General features: G+C 39.7%; 1 protein-coding gene across 1 annotated transcript in view; it reads left to right on the top strand.

The window, feature by feature from the left end:
* The first annotated feature begins 312 nt into the window (after positions 1–312).
* Positions 313–20,547, top strand: part of opn5 (opsin 5) — a 90,674-nt gene continuing 70,439 nt past the window's right edge. The window contains exons 1-2 of the mRNA XM_085372798.1: positions 313–451; positions 801–818. The gene's annotated coding sequence lies outside the window, so the exon portion shown is untranslated. The remainder of the gene's footprint in view (positions 452–800; positions 819–20,547) is intronic.

Consider the following 20,547-nt stretch of genomic DNA (forward strand, 5'->3'; position numbering starts at 1 on the left):
ACAGCCCTTTCTACCTGCACAGTCATTCCTTTGTGCCTGGGGATATTAGGCATAACCCTGGTCTATGAAATTATATAGAGTCAGGGCTGACGTTTTTTTTTTCACATACACTGGAGTCAGGCAGGAGATGGGCTAGTCCATATTAAAAAAAAAAGAAAGAAAAAAAGGTGGTGAAAAAAACCTCTTGTGTTTTATTTTGAAAGTCGTGAACGGAACTTGAGTTGGCTGAACGCGCTTGTTAAAGCTGGGCTGCTTCCCTGACTTAAAGCTGCTGCTCGGCAGTGGAGCTTCAGAGCGCCTTTGCAGCTCAGGAAAGTGGAAGCAGCTTCACGGGAATTTTTCTGTTTACAGCCCCAGCAGCCGAGCGGTTTCTTTTCTAACACTGAAATTGAAACGTGGGACCGTGGGAAATACACTGACTTCGGAATGACTGATGACTGATGATCAAAGAGTGAGTAAAAAGCCAACCCTTTAACACCGTTTTTCTGTTAAACGCACGTGCTTCATGTAAAGCATGTTTTCTGAAAAGGATTTTTTTTACTTTACTAATTTTTATTTTTCTATCATTCGTTTTAGTCACAGGGAATTCCCAGGATGAAATAAAAAAAAAAAAAAAAAAAATCTAATATTAATAACAAATGCATAAAGCTTTAAAGTCTCAGTTAAAAATGTTTTAGAACTTAAAAAAAGCATTTTACAAATCATTTTAAATGAATATTCCTGTAATTACAGCAATTCTTTTTCTCATTCATTTAAAAAAAAGTTTTATTTATTTCTCTTTTTTTATTTTTTTATTTTAGGCCTCCACAAATAAGTAGGTAAGTACATATCTGCAATCAGCTGGGTCTATTTTACTATTTTTTTTCTTGCCTTAGTTTTTACCTTTTAAAACAAGACACCACTAGACACCTTTCTGAATAATTTTGTTACATTTATTTTTTAAATGAACAACAGCTCTTTTGTTAATTGCTTTTGTTTCTTTCTCTTTATTTGCTCATCATTGAGTCTGGGACCACAGGTTCCACCCCCTTAAAGACACAGGTTTTTCTTGTCACTTGGCATGACCACTACATACAGTGGCGGAGCGGGGAGGGGGGGCTTACTGGGCTTAAGCCCGGGGTCTTTTGGAGTGTAATTTTTTCATAGTTAGATGCCTGGCTGACAACTGTATAAAGAAAAAAACTACACACAATATTCGAAGCACATTTACGACTGTGCGTAAATCCCCCCTAATATTGGTATGATCCGAGCTCAGGCACTAAGCGGGGCGGGGCAGCTGCTGCCTGCGAGTCCGCTGTTGGAGAAACGGAGCTAGGCAGACAGAGGAGAACTGAAGTTTGACCAGGTACCAAAGCAAAGCATTCGTACTGTACAAATAATGTAAATATGACGGTGTATCACGAAAGATTGATATCAAACTGATCACTTGACCCATATTATGTTACTCGCTCTTCAAGTGAATCAACAAATGGCGAAATGAAAAGCCGAACAACAACAATGCTGTTTCTTTAGAGAGTCTCAGCTTACATGTGTGTTTATTTCATATTTTCAGTTGTTACCCTCCACGGCTAAATAAATCAGTTTCAGTAATGTACTGATATACAAGAATGGACATAAGGAGCGTCTTTCAAAGAAAAAACTCTGGTAGTATTTTATATATTATGCTTTGAATGTTGTTCAGTATATTTCTATGCAAAACATGAGGAACTTCATTACACAGCAGTATATTCACAGTTTAAACCAGATACTTACCTACACTTTATGGAAAACACAAGAACATTTTTTTACTGTACAACATTAATTTAGAGTAAACTTGTTTTGTTTTGGATAAATAAATATTGAAATATCTTTTGAATTAGTTAAATGTCAGAATAAAGAGAGACAGAGCTGTCTATTTTTATCACTTTCATCAAATTTAGCAGTACATGTACACTAAGTTTGTTAATTAATAAGAAAACTCCAGACGATTCCATTCTGAGCTGAAGAAGCTTCTGATAAGTTAGTAGAGTCCATGTGAGTAAATTGGTGGCACACCTGTGGATGCATATAAGGCAAAACACAGAGCCTGTTTCTTTGAAATGGGAAAATCAAGAGATGTCAACCAAACACCAGAAACAGAACTGTGGAGCTCCATAAGTGTGGCTCAGTTTTGAATACAATTTGGTGCCATTTACAATTAAGAAATACAGATAGTTTCTCTCTTTACTCTTAAAGTTAACAAATATGTTTTTTATATTTATCAATCTAAAAAAATAAACATTTAGTCCAATTTGATGTTAAAATTAAAATTTGATCTGAAGAGTGTGTAAATATCTGGTTTCAACTGTATATTTGATTATTGTAAGCACAAAGAGGAACAGAGAGGGAGAGAGAGGGGAGATGGAGAATGAGGACAGAACAGAGATGGAACAAGAGCAGGTGAGACACACATGTTAGTCAAATGGTTAGTCAAAGTATCACCGTATCATAGGTCCTCATGTATCTCGTACCTAGTGTTTCTTTTTAGGTTTGCAATTTTTCAAATTCTACATTTATTAAGTTATGCAGGCTTGTTTGCACAACAAGGCTAAATAATTATATAAACTTTTCTCAATCTAAATAGTGTACTTTGGTAGAATTAAAAAGTGCAGGTCTACGATGATTTTCAGTGCTACTATCATCTAGTTCTAGTTCTGATTCTGTCTTGGTTAAATCCCAAGTAGTCCTGATTTTGAACTGTTGTAGTCCTGTTTTAATTCCGGATCAGTTCAGGGTCTGGTTGAATTGGGGTTTAGTCCTCGTGTCTTGATACAGCCCCGACTTTGTTCTGCCTTGCTGCTTAATTAAAAAACTAGTTTAAGGTGTCCTGCATATGTGATATATTTTTTTCCCTATATGAAGTCATCTTTGAACAAAACTCAAAACCGAGCCAATTGGGGGGCGACCGTGGCTCAGGGGGTTGGGAATCGCATCTGTAACCGGAAGGTCGCCGGTTCGATCCCTGGGCTCTCTGTTCTGGTCGTTGTGTCCTTGGGCAAGACACTTTACCCTACTTGCCTACTGGTGTTGGCCAGAGGGGCCGATGGCGCGATATGGCAGCCTCGCCTCTGTCAGTCTGCCCCAGGGCAGCTGTGGCTACAACTGTAGCTGCCTCCACCAGTGTTTGAATGCGAGAGTGAATGAATAGTGGTGTTGTAAAGCGCTTTGGGTGCCTTGAAAAGCGCTATATAAATCCAATCCATTATTATTATTATTATTAATTAATCTTTCAGTCATTTCTAAACCCCCCACCCCCCCTCCCAAAAAAAAAAAAAATCCCACATGCATACTACCCTTTAGGGCTAAGCCCCAGGTGTTTCAAATGTCTGGCTCCGCCTCTGACTACAGACATAGTAAAATGTTCAAAATAAAGTCATCCACAGGCAAAATTAATATAATAATTCCTTAGTGATGTTGGTCAGCTACTGTAGACCCCAGAGAGGTCTGTCTCCTTGTTAAACATAAACAGATGGTCATGCAACTCTAGTAATATTCTCATCTGGGATTTGGTGGAAGTGGTGCATCACAGTCACTGAGCAGATGAAAATCCGTTCACTATAGCTGTGTGTTACAGCTGGGATCATTACATTGCAAAATTAAGTTCTTTCCCCCATAACTTAATTTTTTTAGAATAATAAAATATTAAGTGATTGTATTAAAATGAGCAGAAGTGTGGTATAGCCTAGGTGTCTGTGAAGGTTCTCAGTCATCCAGGTCATCGTAGTCAAAGGAGCTTGCAAAGAATATAGCCTAGGGTTTAAGGTGGGATTTGGCAGGTGTAGGAGATGTGCAGTGGAGCATGGGAAAAGGAATCTCTTACAAATGACAGATGTAAAAATGTATGTTTTTAGTTCCAGTAGATTTTTCTTTGTGCGCAGGCTGTGATCAGCTGATCTGTGTCACAAAGAGCCATTATTTCCTTTGATAATAATGTCTTATCTTCCTCTCCCGTCCTCTCATTCTTACATTTTTTTTTTTTTCATTTTTGGGTGTCACACTTTAATGTTTTTTTTCCTTTCCCTGATATGTACAGCATTTTTACACAGCAAAATTTCGCTTTTAAGACATCATGTGTGGCATATTGCACAGAACTAGAGATACACTGATTTAATTTCTCTGAAAGTGTGACCCACTGATACGTATTTTTGCTAATTTTCTATCTAACAATTATAACTGACAACCTATAGAAGCACAAATAAACTTGTTTTCATAATAACATAAATGATTAAACTACAATACAAAACAAAAACCAGTATGTTACTTGAAAGAAATATAGAAAATTTACTGAAAATTAGTTGCTTGGGCGATATGACCCGAAATTCATATGTCGATATTTTTTAGCTGGATGGCGATATACGATATATATCTCGACATTTTGTTTTTAAGCCATAAGTTAAGAACAAAAAGAGTTCTTAGTCAAAGCTGTGTCCCAGATGTCACACAGGCACTTTTATTAACATACAGCTCGGGGCGGTCTGCCTCTCCCCACCGCAGGGAAAAGGGTAACACCACCTGGGTCTGGGTGCAGTTCCCCCCTCCAGGGGCAAGGGTACCTAGACCCGGTTCGTAGAGTACGCTTGGGGAGTGTGATCGTGTGTACAGCGTCTCTTTATGTCTGTCTCCATGTTGGTTGAGTGTGGAGTAAGTGCATATGAGAGCATAAGGGTGGGGATGGATGTTTGTGTCTGTGTGTGCCTGTATGTCTGTGTCTATATGTCAGGTTGGGTATCAGACGTCACCTCTCTGGGGACATCTCAGGCCCTCCAAGGTTTGGAGGCCTATCTCCACCCACCACTTCCCCTGCCGGTGGCGGACTCCCTCAGACATCGGTGCGTTGGTGGTTCTTTGTGTCTGGGGGTGGGCGTCCGGGTACACACCGGCTCACTCCTTGGCGGCCGCTTATCGGGGCCTGGAGCCTGGGGCTCGCTCGGGCCACTTCGGAGGTGGGGTGCCCCCGGCCTCTCGGCCTGGGGCTCGGTCAGTCGGGCACAGCTGGCTGCCGGCGGAGCTCACGGGCGCGTCACTGCAACTCCCCCTGGCTTCTGCTCCGCGGCTGCTGAGTGAGCCCTCATCTGGGACTCTCCTCAGCTCTTACTGGGACAGTGGCGCGGCTGCCCCTCTGTTGGTCTTCCTTGGTCTCTTGTGTTCTGGGGACCTCTGGATGTCTGGAGTTTTGATCTCCTCCATACCTGCTTCATACCCTGGAGGACGGGGCTGTGGCTCCCCACACTCCCTAGCAGATTGTTACATGGAGAAACCTTTGGAATGCAAGCATGCTGATCCACACAGGTATGCACACAGGTGTACACACGGGTATTCACAGACGCGGACTACAGCTTTCTTGGCTGCTGCCTCAAAGCACATTGTACGCTGTCTATCTTGCGTGCTGCACAATATCGTTTATTATTTAGTATCTACTGATATCTACTGCTAGCTAGTTTGTGATGGTGCCCTTTTTTTTATTATGTTGCTCTTTGTTGTTTGCTTTCTCTTCTGTTTTTTTTCTCCATACAGGTGACCCAGGTGTTTTTTTTTGTTTTTTTTGTTTGTTTTTCTTTCTTTCTTCTCCCCCTTCTCACCGTCTCTTCTCCCCTTTGGTTTTCTTTCTCTCCCTCTCTTTCTTTCATTCTCTCTCCCTGTCCTATCCCCCAGTCATGTCTGTCCCGTTTGTAGCAACTGAATAATAAAATTAATTCATAATTATAATAAAGGTCAATCAAATGGACCAATATGGCAAGGCCATGATGATCCACTTGGTAAAATAAATCCGCTTGGCATCTTTCTTGGCCTTAAGACAACAATTCTGATGGCTAAAGATCCAAACGGGACACAAAAAACAAAAAAAAACAAAAAAAAACATACAGCGTAGATGTACATGAAGAAATTACTCAAAAATAAATTATCAGCATTTATTAAATAATAATGCTCCATAAATAAAAGAAAACAATGTTGTCTTTGTGCATAAAAAAAAAAAAGCTCACAATTGTGCAGTCAAAATGTAAACTAAAAGACGCTGAGCATAATAACAAAGACAGATTTCACAGCTGCTCTATTCCCAAGTTCTACTGCGTGACTGACAGGCTGGAGTTTGAAATCTGCTTCATAACCGTGTCTCTTAACAGGTGCCATTTATGGTCCTTATACACACAATACGGTAATATTACGTTGAAGCACAGTACGTATTACTCCGCGAGGCTCCTGACTATGGTAGCCATAATGCTTCAACAATGCATTAAGCAGTGCGACTTCGTAGCTTACCAAAGTCGAACTAAAGCATTTATTGACAGATTGCTGAGCGCTGTGTACCACATAAAATCGGTTCGCGGTCAGTAAGCACAACCAGAATTCATACATAAGGCACACTGTCGATTTTTGAGAAAATGAAAGGATTTTAGGCCATGCATGTCGTTAGCGCGGTTAGCTCGCTAACACGTCGACGCTGAACAGCCGCACGCACGGGGCGGTCCGCGGTAAGTCGTTAATGGAGATTTGCTGTGTCCATCTTGTCGTTGCCTGCAGGTGAAGCAATGGGGGAGGGGGAGTTGTGTTCAGTGAAGGAGAGGCGAGGCCCAGTAACGTTGCATAGTGACAAAAGTGGATGAAAGAGAGGCAAACTTGCGGCTCCACAAGTATAATTATAACGTAACATATACTATATCGATATAAACGATATTGTCACATCTTATATCTCGTATGAAAATATATCGATATTTTTAAAAAACTCGATATATCGCCCAGTCCTACTTTACCCCCATATGACATATTTTACCTCGCTAAACTTAAGCAGGTGCAGGAGATTTCTATAACAAAACAAGTATCAGTTACATCATTTTTCAGTATGTTTATAACTTCACCAGATAAGAGGATTTGTCTCTATGTCTCCATAATTGTTCTCATAACTGCTTTGAACATTTGCTTATACCAAGGCTGTTGGCTTGTAGCTTGTTTGCTGATTTTGGATAGCTTTACCTTTAGCTACTTTCCTTTTTTTTTTAGCTTCTTTAAAGTGTCAATGTTCATGTGGGTGAGGTCAATTTAAGAGTCTGGTTAGATTTGTTGTAGGGCTGCTCAATTAATCGAATTTTAATCACGATTACGATCTGGGCTTTCAACGATCATTAAAAATGACTGAGCCGATTATTAGCCCCTCCCTCGTTTATCCGCGACACCTTAAAGGCCGGTCCGTGAAAATATTGTCGGGCATAAACCGGTCGTGGCGCAAAAAAGGTTGGAGACCGCTGATTAAGAGGACCCGAGGGAAGCTCGGAAAGCTAAGCAGGAGTTATTTGGAGAGGAGAGTGACTGCCGTTGGTTGAAAAGAGAGGTAAAAAAAAAAACTTCAGTGGTGTTGCACACTATTTTATATTATTTTTTAAAGTCATTGTTAACCCTTTAAAGCCGGTCAGAGCAGCACGCTCCGTTTTGTGTAACTATTTTTAAATCCCTGTAGAACCGGAACCGCGTAAGCTAGCGCAATAATTTGTTTTGCATATGAAACCGGAGGAGTTGTACTTACATCTGATGCCATCAGCTTGTCCTCGGTCACGGTTTCCTTCCACAAAAAGCTTTGCAAAAATTGCATAAAAAGCGCTTGCAGGAACAAAAGCATAATATTCCAGAAACACGCTTCGCCGATCAGCTGTTCTTAACACTTCCCACCGTGAAACAGACGTCAGCGCGAACTATCACATGTCCGCCATTTCCTGGCCGAAACCGGAAGTGACGTCATTTTCGCAGAAATGTAGTTTTTTACTTGTAGGCCTTAAAAGCCTATACTGGTCATGTTTGACTTTTCTGAATAGTTGCTGGGATGCTTAGAACTCGAATTGCACTGCTGGAAATAGTTTATTTTGATGCACATGCTGTTTTCTTTGCAAATTTGCATCATAGGATTGTTTTTTGTTTTTCCTGCAGTATATAAAAATTGGTGTATCTCCAAAATAAAACTATGAACACACTCAAAATAAATTTCCTGTTGTAAACTATTTTTTGCAACTTTTTTGTATTTAAAGTTTTGAGGGATAAACCTCTTAAATTTCTCCAAGTAATATATGTAAAAAAACAAACAAAAACGATTTTAAATTTTTTTTTGTAGTTTATTGCACTTTTTTGCAATTAATGTAGTTACTATGGACTTAATGCATACATATTATTAAAATATGGGCTATAACAGTTGTATAGCAACTTGAAATGCTCCCATAAATGGCACTACAACATGTAAAAAAATAATATAAGCTCTGGCGGACTTGGTTCTATAGTAGGTCTTAAAGGGTTAAATAAATATCGTCAAATAATCGAGATCTCAATTTCAGTGAAAATAATCGTGATTATCATTTTTGCCATAATCGAGCAGCCCTAATTTGTTGTTATGAATACTTTTGTGGCATTCCCCATATGGTTTAATTAGGAAAAGTTTGTATTTTCTCACAGTAATGGTGTGTGCACACCGAACGCGATTGACGCGAACAAAAACGTGCCAGACGCCCCTAATTTGACGCGTGCACATTCGCACCTTAACGCGTGTCCAACACAAATCAATCGCGCGTCAAAATATGCAATTTTGACGCGCGTGAACCGGAAATGTCGGAGGAATGTGGGAGGAAGTTGTGCCATCGAGTAAAACGTTATCAGTGCTTGCTGTACATACAGTGGGGCAAAAAAGTATTTAGTCAGCCACCGATTGTGCAAGTTCCCCCACTTAAAATGATGACAGAGGTCAGTAATTTGCACCAGAGGTACACTTCAACTGTGAGAGACAGAATGTGAAAAAAAAATCCATGAATTCACATGGTAGGATTTGTAAAGAATTTATTCGTAAATTAGGGTGGAAAATAAGTATTTGGTCACCTCAAACAAGGAAAATCTCTGGCTCTCACAGACCTGTAACGTCTTCTGTAAGAAGCTTTTCTGTCCCCCACTCGTTACCTGTATGAATGGCACCTGTTTGAACTCATCATCTGTATAAAAGACACCTGTCCACAGCCGCAAACAGTCAGACTCCAAACTCCGCCATGGCCAAGACCAAAGAGCTTTCGAAGGACACCAGGAAAAGTATTGTAGACCTGCACCAGACTGGGAAGAGTGAATCTACAATAGGCAAACAGCTTGGTGTGAAAAAATCAACTGTGGGAGCAATCATCAGAAAATGGAAGACATACAAGACCACTGATAATCTCCCTCGATCTGGGGCTCCACGCAAGATCTCATCCCGTGGGGTCAAAATGATCATGAGAACGGTGAGCAAAGATCCCAGAACCAGGTGAATGACCTGCAGAGAGCTGGGACCAAAGTAACAAAGGTCACCATCAGTAACACACTACAACGGCAGGGAATCAAATCCCGCAGTGCCAGACGTGTTCCGCTGCTGAAGCCAGTGCATGTCCAGGCCCGTCTGAAGTTTGCCAGAGAGCACATGGATGATACAGCAGAGGATTGGGAGAATGTCATGTGGTCAGATGAAACCAAAGTAGAACTTTTTGGTATAAACTCAACTCGTCGTGTTTGGAGGAAGAAGAATACTGAGTTGCATCCCAAGAACACCATACCTACTGTGAAGCATGGGGGTGGAAACATCATGCTATGGGGCTGTTTTTCTGCCAAGGGGACAGGACGACTGATCCGTGTTAAGGACAGAATGAATGGGGCCATGTATCGTGAGATTTTGAGCCAAAACCTCCTTCCATCAGTGAGAACTTTGAAGATGAAACGAGGCTGGGTCTTCCAACATGACAATGATCCAAAACACACACGGGCAACAAAGGAGTGGCTCCGTAAGAAGCATTTGAAAGTCCTGGAGTGGCCTAGCCAGTCTCCAGACCTCAACCCCATAGAAAATCTGTGGCGGGAGTTGAAAGTCCGTGTTGCTCGGCGACAGCCCCGAAACATCACTGCTCTCGAGAAGATCTGCATGGAGGAATGGGCCAAAATACCAGCTACTGTGTGTGCAAACCTGGTAAAGACCTATAGTAAACGTTTGACCTCTGTTATTGCCAACAAAGGTTATGTTACAAAGTATTGAGTTGTATTTTTGTTATTGACCAAATACTTATTTTCCACCCTGATTTACGAATAAATTCTTTACAAATCCTACCATGTGGATTCATGGATTTTTTTTTTTCACATTCTGTCTCTCACAGTTGAAGTGTACCTCTGGTGCAAATTACTGACCTCTGTCATCATTTTAGGTGGGGGAACTTGCACAATCGGTGGCTGACTAAATACTTTTTTGCCCCACTGTACCTGTGGGTGCAGCAGCAGGAGCTCAGGGAGCCAGGAGAAGCAATTGGGGATGGCTCTGCTGCAGAATAAGTTGGTTCTATCAAGAAAATATTAAATGTTAACAGGTTGAATACAATAATCATAGAGAAAGTATATACAGTGGTCCCTCATTTATTGCAGCAGGGGTTCTCAGAATAACTAGCCCCTCGCCACACACTTTATACACTGTTTTCCCCACACACGAACATTAGTCACAGTTCTCACAAGTTGTTTGTCAAAGTACAAACCTTTGTAGATTGCAAAATGTTAAAGTATTATTATGTCACGTTTTGCGACGAAATGATCACCAAATTCATTGCGACTTGCTCACAAAATTCATAATAATGTTGTTTATTTATAATAACAATTCTGTTATAAGTTAATATTGTAATTAGAGTTGATATCAGCTATTTGCTAATAGGTCAGTATTGGACTGTATAACAGCCGAAATATGAAAATTTAAAACAGTAGTGTTCTGAGTTTTGAGCTTTTCCACTAGAGAGCAGTGTGCAACTTTCCAGTTGACAACACTTATTCGGAATGACCAAAAACAGAACAGCTAGCTAATCTGATTCGAATCGTGCAGAGTGTAAGCAAGTAATCTATGAACTGTTCTGATAATCAAACAAGATTATTTTTAAATTGAATTGTGTTAGTAAAGACTCATAAATAACTACATGTAACAAATGTTGGGCAAATCTGTTTATGGTTCGTGTGTCTAAAAGAAAAAAAAATTGCCTGACATATTGGATTTTTGATATCACCAAGTATCAGTGTTGGGATTGGTTTTAAATCTCATACATCAGTCATGTTCTAATTGGTATTAAGTCCAGTCCATTCCCAGTGATCACGAGAGGAAACACGAGACTGAGAATATTTGGGAAATTAATTTATCTAATTTGTCAGAAAATAAATTATCTATCTATCTAAATGTCTATATTACAAGTTACACTGAAATGCTTTTTGAAATAGAAGAACTAAGGGCAAGGAAAATGTAATTATTTTTACATTTTTACATTTTTTGCTTTAGAAAGACTTATCTGTAGACAGTGCTGCACCAGAAGGAAGAAGAATTGAACTTTGTTTTAGAAAGTACTTGAAAAGAGGGAGCATGCAATGGACACGTGATGAACTATTTTTTATCTCATAAGAAGCCTGTTTGTGTGCTCTGCAGTTGATTTTATTTTAGGCAAAGATTTTGCAAACAAATGTCAGTTAAATGTAATAACTGGGTAGTGTAAGTTGCACAAACCCCTAGTACTCAGTTACAGTAAATGTAGTTCGCAGCTGTGTTTAAATACATAAGTACTTGTGTAAATATATTGTAGTTAGTTACAAGTAGTTGTTTACCTTTTCAAACGTATGTATGGAAACTTAAATTGTTGTTGCTAGCCTCCTGAACTCATCTAAAGTGTACGGGTCTAAAATTAAGTGTGAGGCATGAGTTCTTTGGTACTTTTTTTCACCGGAAATGACCCTAAATATCAGTTTTCTGAGAAAAGGAGTCTTTCAAAGAATTTCAGAGAAGATTTGATGTCACACATGAAGTGCTACTGAAGTTACTGTCGCCGATGAAAATTATGACGCCATTATGATCAGTTGGGCATTCACAAAGATTCCTTGTATGAAGAATTGCTCCTAGAGCTGAAATTCTTAGAAATTCTTGGAGTTATAAGATTTTCTAAGAATTTGACCTTAAAGCTGAGACTGTTTCTTGTAGCAGAAATTATTTGCAAACCATCTTAGCCCTTGGGAGAAACCGTTTGGTGAGAAAATGATGACTTGTTGGAGGCTTAGGATTTTGTTTTAAACATTTTAGAGGACTATTTTTTTATTTTTATTTTTTTTGCTTGTTTGTTAAGCCACTTAACACTGACCTATGAATTATTCAGGTGTAAAAGCTATCAAACTCAAGGGATCAACTAGTTTTGTGTCTACACAAAACAAAACGTAGTAGAGATTTTTATTTTAAATTGTATTTTTAGACACGTTGTTACTAGTCTTGAGAGCATTTCTTTAGTTAAATCTACAAAAAAATGCCCTCAAAGTAACACCGTTTGACAGGCATAAAAAATTATTATTTTTGTACCAGCAAGGTGATTCCCAAAGAGCTGTTAGCCAAAAACATGGCATATGTCAGCATGGTGTGCAGTGCAAAATGGAAAAATTGAAAAATCCTAACAAATGACATGGGACCTGGGAGATGTATCTTGCCCTTCAGTTGAGGCTGTAGTTTTAGAAATGGTCTCAATGGGAGGTTTGCTGCCAAGAAGCCAATCTGAGGTAATCTGAGACCAAATTACTCACCAACTGGACTTGAAATCAATGGTAACAGCTTTTATGGGGTTATGAATCCAAATTTGGAATTTTTCGTTCAAGTCGTCATTATGTATGGAAGATGTCAGGAGAGAGGTACAACAGTGAGTATCTACGCCCATCTGTAAAGCATGGGTGTAGCAGCTAGAACCCTATATCACACAAGAATGACACAATGTTCCTCTCCCAAAAGTCAAACTTTTTCTCAGTTTAAACATTTGATATGTTTTCTATGTTCTATTTTGAATGAAAAATGGCTTTATGAGATTTGCAAATCATGGCATTCGGTTTTGTTTTTACATGTTACACAGCGTCTCAACGTTTTCCAAATTGGGTTTGTAGATAGCTAATGACGTTAACATTAAGTTGTTTAACAGTTGTGACTTGTGTCTAAAAAAACATCCTAAAAATACATCATGTGCAGATGTTTTGACCCAGCGGGGGTCATTTTAGGTCAGGAATAATTTAATAATAATAATTCAACTCTGCTCCAGGGAGAGGGATTTATACTATGAGCTGTATTAGGAAATACTTGAGATTTTAGTAAGGAGACACTGACTAAATAGATTGTGCAGAAGCCTTAAGGAAAAACAGTAGTCTTAATCATGCCATCAGGTACCTGCACTGTGTGAAGCTTTTTTTTTTTTTTTAAACTTATATGCCCCACTGTGAATAGTAGTTGATATGCTCCCTTCCAAATGTCTGCTCTCTTTGCTGCAATTCAGTCTATTTCTAGGCTTTTGTTTTTTTAGATTTGCTAATTTCTTCTAATCTAATGCATCTAACAAATCTAATCTACCACATCATGTTTTGTCATTATACTCCTATAGATATATGGAGGGTCGATTAATCTTTGTTCCCAGTTCAGGTAGAAGATCAAATACCCAAACTGGCAGTGGAAAATTAAAAATGAGTTAAACCTTATTAAATTTGGGCTTAATTATCTGGAAAGCTATTTCAGCAGTATTTCCGTATTTCAGCAGCTAGCATGCACCAAACAAAGGATGTGGGTTTTAAGAAAGTATTATTTTCTAAGTGACAGAAAAATGCTAACGTTCTAACAGCTCAAAGAACACATAAGCTGTTATTGTGTAGTTTCCCTTGGAGAGAAAACTTCTTCACTAAGAGATGGAAAAAAGACATAATGTAAAGTAACAAAAGGACTGACCAACTGTAAATTTAATGCTTAGATGTAAGGTCCTTGTTCATTTTAACATCTTGCAGTACAAGTTGAAGTATAAGAATATTTTGTTGTTCACATGTTCACTGAAAGAAATTTGGTGAAATTTGCAATGAAGCCCTGTGTTTGACTGGAGCAGAGCAGCTGTGATGTTCATGATCAATATTAGGGTATAAATGTAAGGTAATGAAGCTGTATAGAAAGTAGACCTACTTTTTAGATTCCCTTTGGTTTTTCTGGTTTTTGTAACAGATATTTAAGCATTATTATGGCATAATATGAGGTTCATTTAGCTTGACAAAAAAAATTACCTGGTATAAATGTCCTCCAAAGACCTACTTTTATCTTTTACTTCAGCATTTACCAGAAAATGTTTTAACATTAGTATCTATACTTAGGCTTAAGTGACTAATGTGTATACTTATGCTTACTTTTCTTTGGTTATAATGTGAAACAGTGAAACAAAGAACAGTTCTGACTGCTCTGCTTGTGTTTTGCCAGTTTGATTTTTGTCAGAAAAAAATAACCCTAGGATTTTTTCAGCATTATTATATAAAACATTCTTAACATAGAAGCCATATCCCAACATTTGAGACTGGAAAAAACAAAGCAGATGCACCATAAAAGACAAATACTCGCATCACACTAAAAGACCCTTTATAGCAGGCACGTGCGGGGGGGGGCTTGAGCACCCGCCCCTTTCCTGATGGGTGCCCAAAGTGCCCTTTTGTTGAGGCAACTTATAAAAATTTTTTTTTTTTTTATGTGTGTGTGCGTGCGTGCGGAGTCCTGTCTGTGCCCCTCAGCAATAATATTTAACTATTAATCACAGTTTTGCTAAATAAAAGGATCTGGCTTGCATCAGCCACATGATCACATTTAACCAATGATCGCCCTTGACGGCAGAACGCGCTGGTTACGAGCCGGGAACGAGCTCACAAAAAGCACGCGCATTTTTAGCGGTCCGGAGCTGTAGGAGAAGCTAACACAGCAGAGTGAAGCTGACCCCCCACCCACTTGAAACGTAAAGGCAAATAGGCGGAGCGGTTAGTGCTACGTTTGTGCAGATTTGTGCAGGTAAAATTAGCGTTCGTGCTGCTACGGTTTCCGAGATATTAAACTTTATTTTATAGGTCATTCAAAGGTCACCATCCCCCCAGACTGCTCCAAAACAAACCAAAATGGTCTACTTTTTTAGTGCTACGTTTGTGCTGATTTGTGCAGGTAAAATTAGCGTTTGTGCTGCTACGGTTTCCGAGATATTAAACTTTATTTTATAGGTCATTCAAAGGTCACCATCCCCCCAGACTGCTCCAAAACGGGCCAAAATGGTCTACTTTTTTAGTGCTACGTTTGTGCTGGTTTGTGCAGGTAAAATTAGCGTTTGTGCTGCTTCTGTTTTAAAGATATTAATGAAAATGTAAAGGTCAACCAGCCCCCCCACATTACCCAAATCCAACAAAAGTGGTATCAAACGTTTGTGCTACGTTTGTGCTGGTTTGTGCTGCAAAGATTTTCGTTTGTGCTGCTATCATTTTAAAGATATTAATAACAATTTCTAGAGGTCATCAGAGGTCAACCAGCCCCCCCACATTAATTAAATCAAACAAAATGGGTGTCAATCAACTGTGCTACGTTTGTGCTGGTTTGTGCTGCTAAAATTTTCGTTTGTGCTGCTTCTGTTTTAAAGATATTAATGAAAATGTAAAGGTCAAAAGGTCAACCAGCCCCCCCACATTACCCAAATCCAACAAAAGTGGTATCAAACGTTTGTGCTACGTTTGTGCTGGTTTGTGCTGCAGAAATTTTTGTTTGTGCCGTTATTATTTTAAAGATATTAACAAAAATTTCTAGAGGTCAACCAGCCCCCCCATATTAATGGAATCAAACAAAATGGATGTCAAACGTTTGTGCTGGTTTGTGCTGCAAAAATGTTTGTTTGTGCTGCTAACATTTTAAAATGTTTAATAAAATAACGTCTTGATGCGTGCTTAATCATCCAGGTAAGTAAATCCCAAAAGGTTGATTCTGTTCATCTGGACATTTTCAGTTGGAGAAACGTTTCGTCACTCATCCAAGTGACTTCTTCAGTCTCAGCTGACTGCAGGTTTCCCCAACCTTATAAACACCCGTGAGTGAAGTTGCCCCCCCTACCTTCTTCAAATCGAACAAAATTGATGTCAAACATTTGTCCTGCAAATTATTTTGTTTGTGCAGGTTATGTTTCCCTAATTTTATAAACAGTACATGTACAGTGAGAGAGAGATGTTACATCTGTCTTCACTTGCATCCCAGTCATAGAAGCGTTGGAGGTCGTTCATAAGAGATTACAGGATCATCCCAACCTCAGCAACAGGACCACTCTCAGCACTGATCAGTTGTGTTTGCTTTTGGAACTGTCTTAATTCCACCTATTTTGCATAAGGGTCAGTACAGGCAGAAATCTAGGTGTGCCATGGGTTCCCACAGGCCCCTGGTCAAAGTCACCAAACCAGTTCGTAAGCAGGTACAGGTGTGGCCAGAAGGGTCCTCAGAGGCACTGCTTTTCCACCACAGGCCGCCACACACGACAACACCACAGACTTTCAGGAATATACAGAAACTGTCACTGCCTACATCCCAAAATGCATCGATGATGTCACAGAGACCAGGACTATCACTGTCTGGGCCAATCAGAAACCATGGCTCACAGGTCAGGTTTAAATGCTCCTAAAGTTGAAAAATGCAAGCCTTCAGAGCCGGGAATTAGGTGAGTCTAAGAACAGCAAGGGCAAACCTGTCACGTGGCATCAGCTACAGCAAAGCTTCAGCGACAGCAGAGATACTTGGAGGCAGTGGCAAGGAATACAAACCATCACAGACTACAAGCCCACTCTACAGACCGTGGTGACACAATCCCCAGACAGTGTGTGGAGATCTCTCCACCATCATTACTGAACCCAAGAAGTCATCTATCTCCTGCTTTAAGGACTACCGTCCTGTCAAACTCACCTCCATCATTATTAAGTTAAGTGCTTTGAACGGTTAGTCATGCATCAAATCAAATTATTGCTTTCCCCCAACCTGGATCTATTTCAGTTCGCATACCGGTCAAAACGCTCAACCGATGATGGAATTTCAACTGCCCCTCACTCAGCCCTCACACATCTGAACACTAGAGACTCATATGTCAGAGTGCTGTTCATAGACTTCAGTTCAGCATTCAACACCATCATTCCCCAGCAACTCATTCACAAACTGGATCTGCTGGGGATCAGCACCTTGCTGTATAACGGGCTGCTAGATTTCTTGACAGGAAGACAGCAGACAGTACGGGTCAACAGCAACACCTCCAGCCCAAGAACACGGAATACGGGGGCTCCCCAAGGATGTGTGTTGAGCTCCCTTCTCTTCACTCTGCTGACCCACGACGAGATCTACTACAGGGGTGAAGTTAACCATCTGCCAGAGTGGTACAGCAACAACAACCTGTCCCTGAATGTGGAGAAGACCAACAGTGACTCTACTTCCTCTGCAAACTGAGAAGCACAAGAGATTCAACCCCCATTATGAGCACCTTTTACAGAGGCACAGTTGAGAGTATCCTCACCAGCTGCATCACTGTGTGGTATGACTCCTGCATTGGGTTCTGCAGGAAAAAATGACAACGGGTAGTGAGAGCAGCCGAGAGCATTGTGGGGACCTCTCTTGCCTCCCTCCCCAGGAGATCTACTGCACCTGCCTCATCTGGAAGGTCGTCTCCATTACAGGTGACTCCACTCATCCCTTCAACAGCGTCTTCAGTTTGCTGCCATCAGGAAGGATACTGAAGAGCCTCCGGGGCAGAACCAGCAGACTGAGAGACAGCTTCGTCCATCGGGCTGTCAGGATGCTGACCATCTCTGGATCGAGAAGGGGGGCCCAAGGGTACATCTTTCGCCATCCTACAATGCTGTGATTGTAGCCATTCCCCACTTTCTGTGAATGGTACTCACTGCCATTGATCAATAGGCTTTGATTAGTTGTCATTGATCAATGGTCATAAGAATTTGCATACTAACAATCATGGAATTAACCCCCCGGCACATTGTTCATTCAGTGGCGCTAGTTTCCTTCACTATGCAAATGTACTGTTTATAAGGTTGGGGAAACCTGCAGTCAGCTGAGACTGAAGAAGTCACTTGGATGAGTGACGAAACGTTTCTCCAACTGAAAATGTCCAGATGAACAGAATCAACCTTTTGGGATTTACTTACCTGGATGATTAAGCACGCATCAAGACGTTATTTTATTAAACATTTTAAAATGTTAGCAGCACAAACAAACATTTTTGCAGCACAAACCAGCACAAACGTTTGACATCCATTTTGTTTGATTCCATTAATATGGGGGGGCTGGTTGACCTCTAGAAATTTTTGTTAATATCTTTAAAATAATAACGGCACAAACAAAAATTTCTGCAGCACAAACCAGCACAAACGTAGCACAAACGTTTGATACCACTTTTGTTGGATTTGGGTAATGTGGGGGGGCTGGTTGACCTTTTGACCTTTACATTTTCATTAATATCTTTAAAACAGAAGCAGCACAAACGAAAATTTTAGCAGCACAAACCAGCACAAACGTAGCACAGTTGATTGACACCCATTTTGTTTGATTTAATTAATGTGGGGGGGCTGGTTGACCTCTGATGACCTCTAGAAATTGTTATTAATATCTTTAAAATGATAGCAGCACAAACGAAAATCTTTGCAGCACAAACCAGCACAAACGTAGCACAAACGTTTGATACCACTTTTGTTGGATTTGGGTAATGTGGGGGGGCTGGTTGACCTTTACATTTTCATTAATATCTTTAAAACAGAAGCAGCACAAACGCTAATTTTACCTGCACAAACCAGCACAAACGTAGCACTAAAAAAGTAGACCATTTTGGCCCGTTTTGGAGCAGTCTGGGGGGATGGTGACCTTTGAATGACCTATAAAATAAAGTTTAATATCTCGGAAACCGTAGCAGCACAAACGCTAATTTTACCTGCACAAATCAGCACAAACGTAGCACTAAAAAAGTAGACCATTTTGGTTTGTTTTGGAGCAGTCTGGGGGGATGGTGATGTCATCAGCAAAAAATATAACTTTTAATATCTCAGATACTGTAGCAGCACAAACGCTAATTTTACCTGCACAAATCAGCACAAACGTAGCACTAAAAAAGTAGACCATTTTGGCCTGTTTTGGAGCAGTCTGGGGGGATGGTGACCTTTGAATGACCTATAAAATAAAGTTTAATATCTCGGAAACCGTAGCAGCACAAACGCTGATTTTACCTGCACAAACCAGCACAAACGTAGCACTAAAAAAGTAGACCATTTTGGCCTGTTTTGGAGCAGTCTGGGGGGATGGTGACCGTTGAATGACCTATAAAATAAAGTTTAATATCTCGGAAACCGTAGCAGCACAAACGCTGATTTTACCTGCACAAACCAGCACAAACGTAGCACTAAAAAAGTAGACCATTTTGGCCTGTTTTGGAGCAGTCTGGGGGGATGGTGACCTTTGAATGACCTATAAAATAAAGTTTAATATCTCGGAAACCGTAGCAGCACAAACGCTAATTTTACCTGCACAAATCTGCACAAACGTAGCACTAACCGCTCCGCCTATTTGCCTTTACGTTTCAAGTGGGTGGGGGGTCAGCTTCACTCTGCTATAAAAGCATTAGGGTTAGGGTTACCCACTGTGGTTTATGCCACAGGTGCCCTGAATTAACAGCATTATACCAAAATCATTTTTATATGTCTGTAATGGGTTAATTTATTAGTATATTTAAGCTCTTTAAGCAAAATAATATTTAACTGCTTAAATGTAATTGTTGTCATAAAAATAGAAGAAAATAGCAGAGCACATTATTATTTTTTGATGAAGATGAACCATTATTTACTTGCATTCCAGAACAGAAACATTTAGAGGTTGAATGTTATGCTTGAGTCGTTTCTGATTCACAGAGAAGACCCATGTATCTGCTGAAATTTAGGTATAAAAACATTAATTAATTATGTTATTTGCCTAATAAATAACAATACATTTTTTGTTTTAAACAAGTTTTATATTTCTATTATTATATTTCTATTTTTTCCTCTATGTTCTTATGGTAGGTGCTGTAAAAAAATTGTTAAGCACTGTACAGTACTTGTATGTAACACATAAAACTTAACATTTTTCATTTCATTTAGCTTACAAATCGATACACTTATGCATTTTTCTGATGACTGTCCTCCTATAGATGATTGAACAGTATCTAAAGCTCATAGAGGCCCCCAAAACGCACTTAATTAATTTCAGTCATGCTTCATACAGCAACAGGTTACACTAAAAAGCGTAACACTTTTAGCTTCAGCTTTTGAATTAATACTGCACATAACAGTTTGAGTCAGAGCTTGGTCACCTGGAGACGGTCAGAAACAGCCAAAGTCAGGCTGTATAGATAATGAAGCTGGACTGAGTAAAAACATAACCAAGAGATTAAAAGAAGCTTGCAATTTTAGCATAGTAGTATTTGTTCACAGTGTTTTTTTTTAAACACTGTGTTTTAAGGCAAATGCATTTTATAATAGTGTTGTTTGAATGAAATAAAATTGGGTCTTGATTCAGATCAGTTCAAATTAATTTTGGGCTATATAACAAAACTTGAACTGTATTATAGCCCTAATATGCGTATCTATGAAGCTTTGTGCTTATAACAACATGACTTTCAGGTTTGTATATTTTTTTTTTAAGGCAACAAAAACTATGACCTC

The sequence above is a fragment of the Diplotaxodon limnothrissa genome, linkage group LG15 (assembly GCF_057381915.1).
Source record: "Diplotaxodon limnothrissa isolate DT_005_m linkage group LG15, D_limnothrissa_male_GT1.1, whole genome shotgun sequence".
NCBI classification, from domain to species: Eukaryota; Metazoa; Chordata; class Actinopteri; order Cichliformes; family Cichlidae; genus Diplotaxodon; species Diplotaxodon limnothrissa.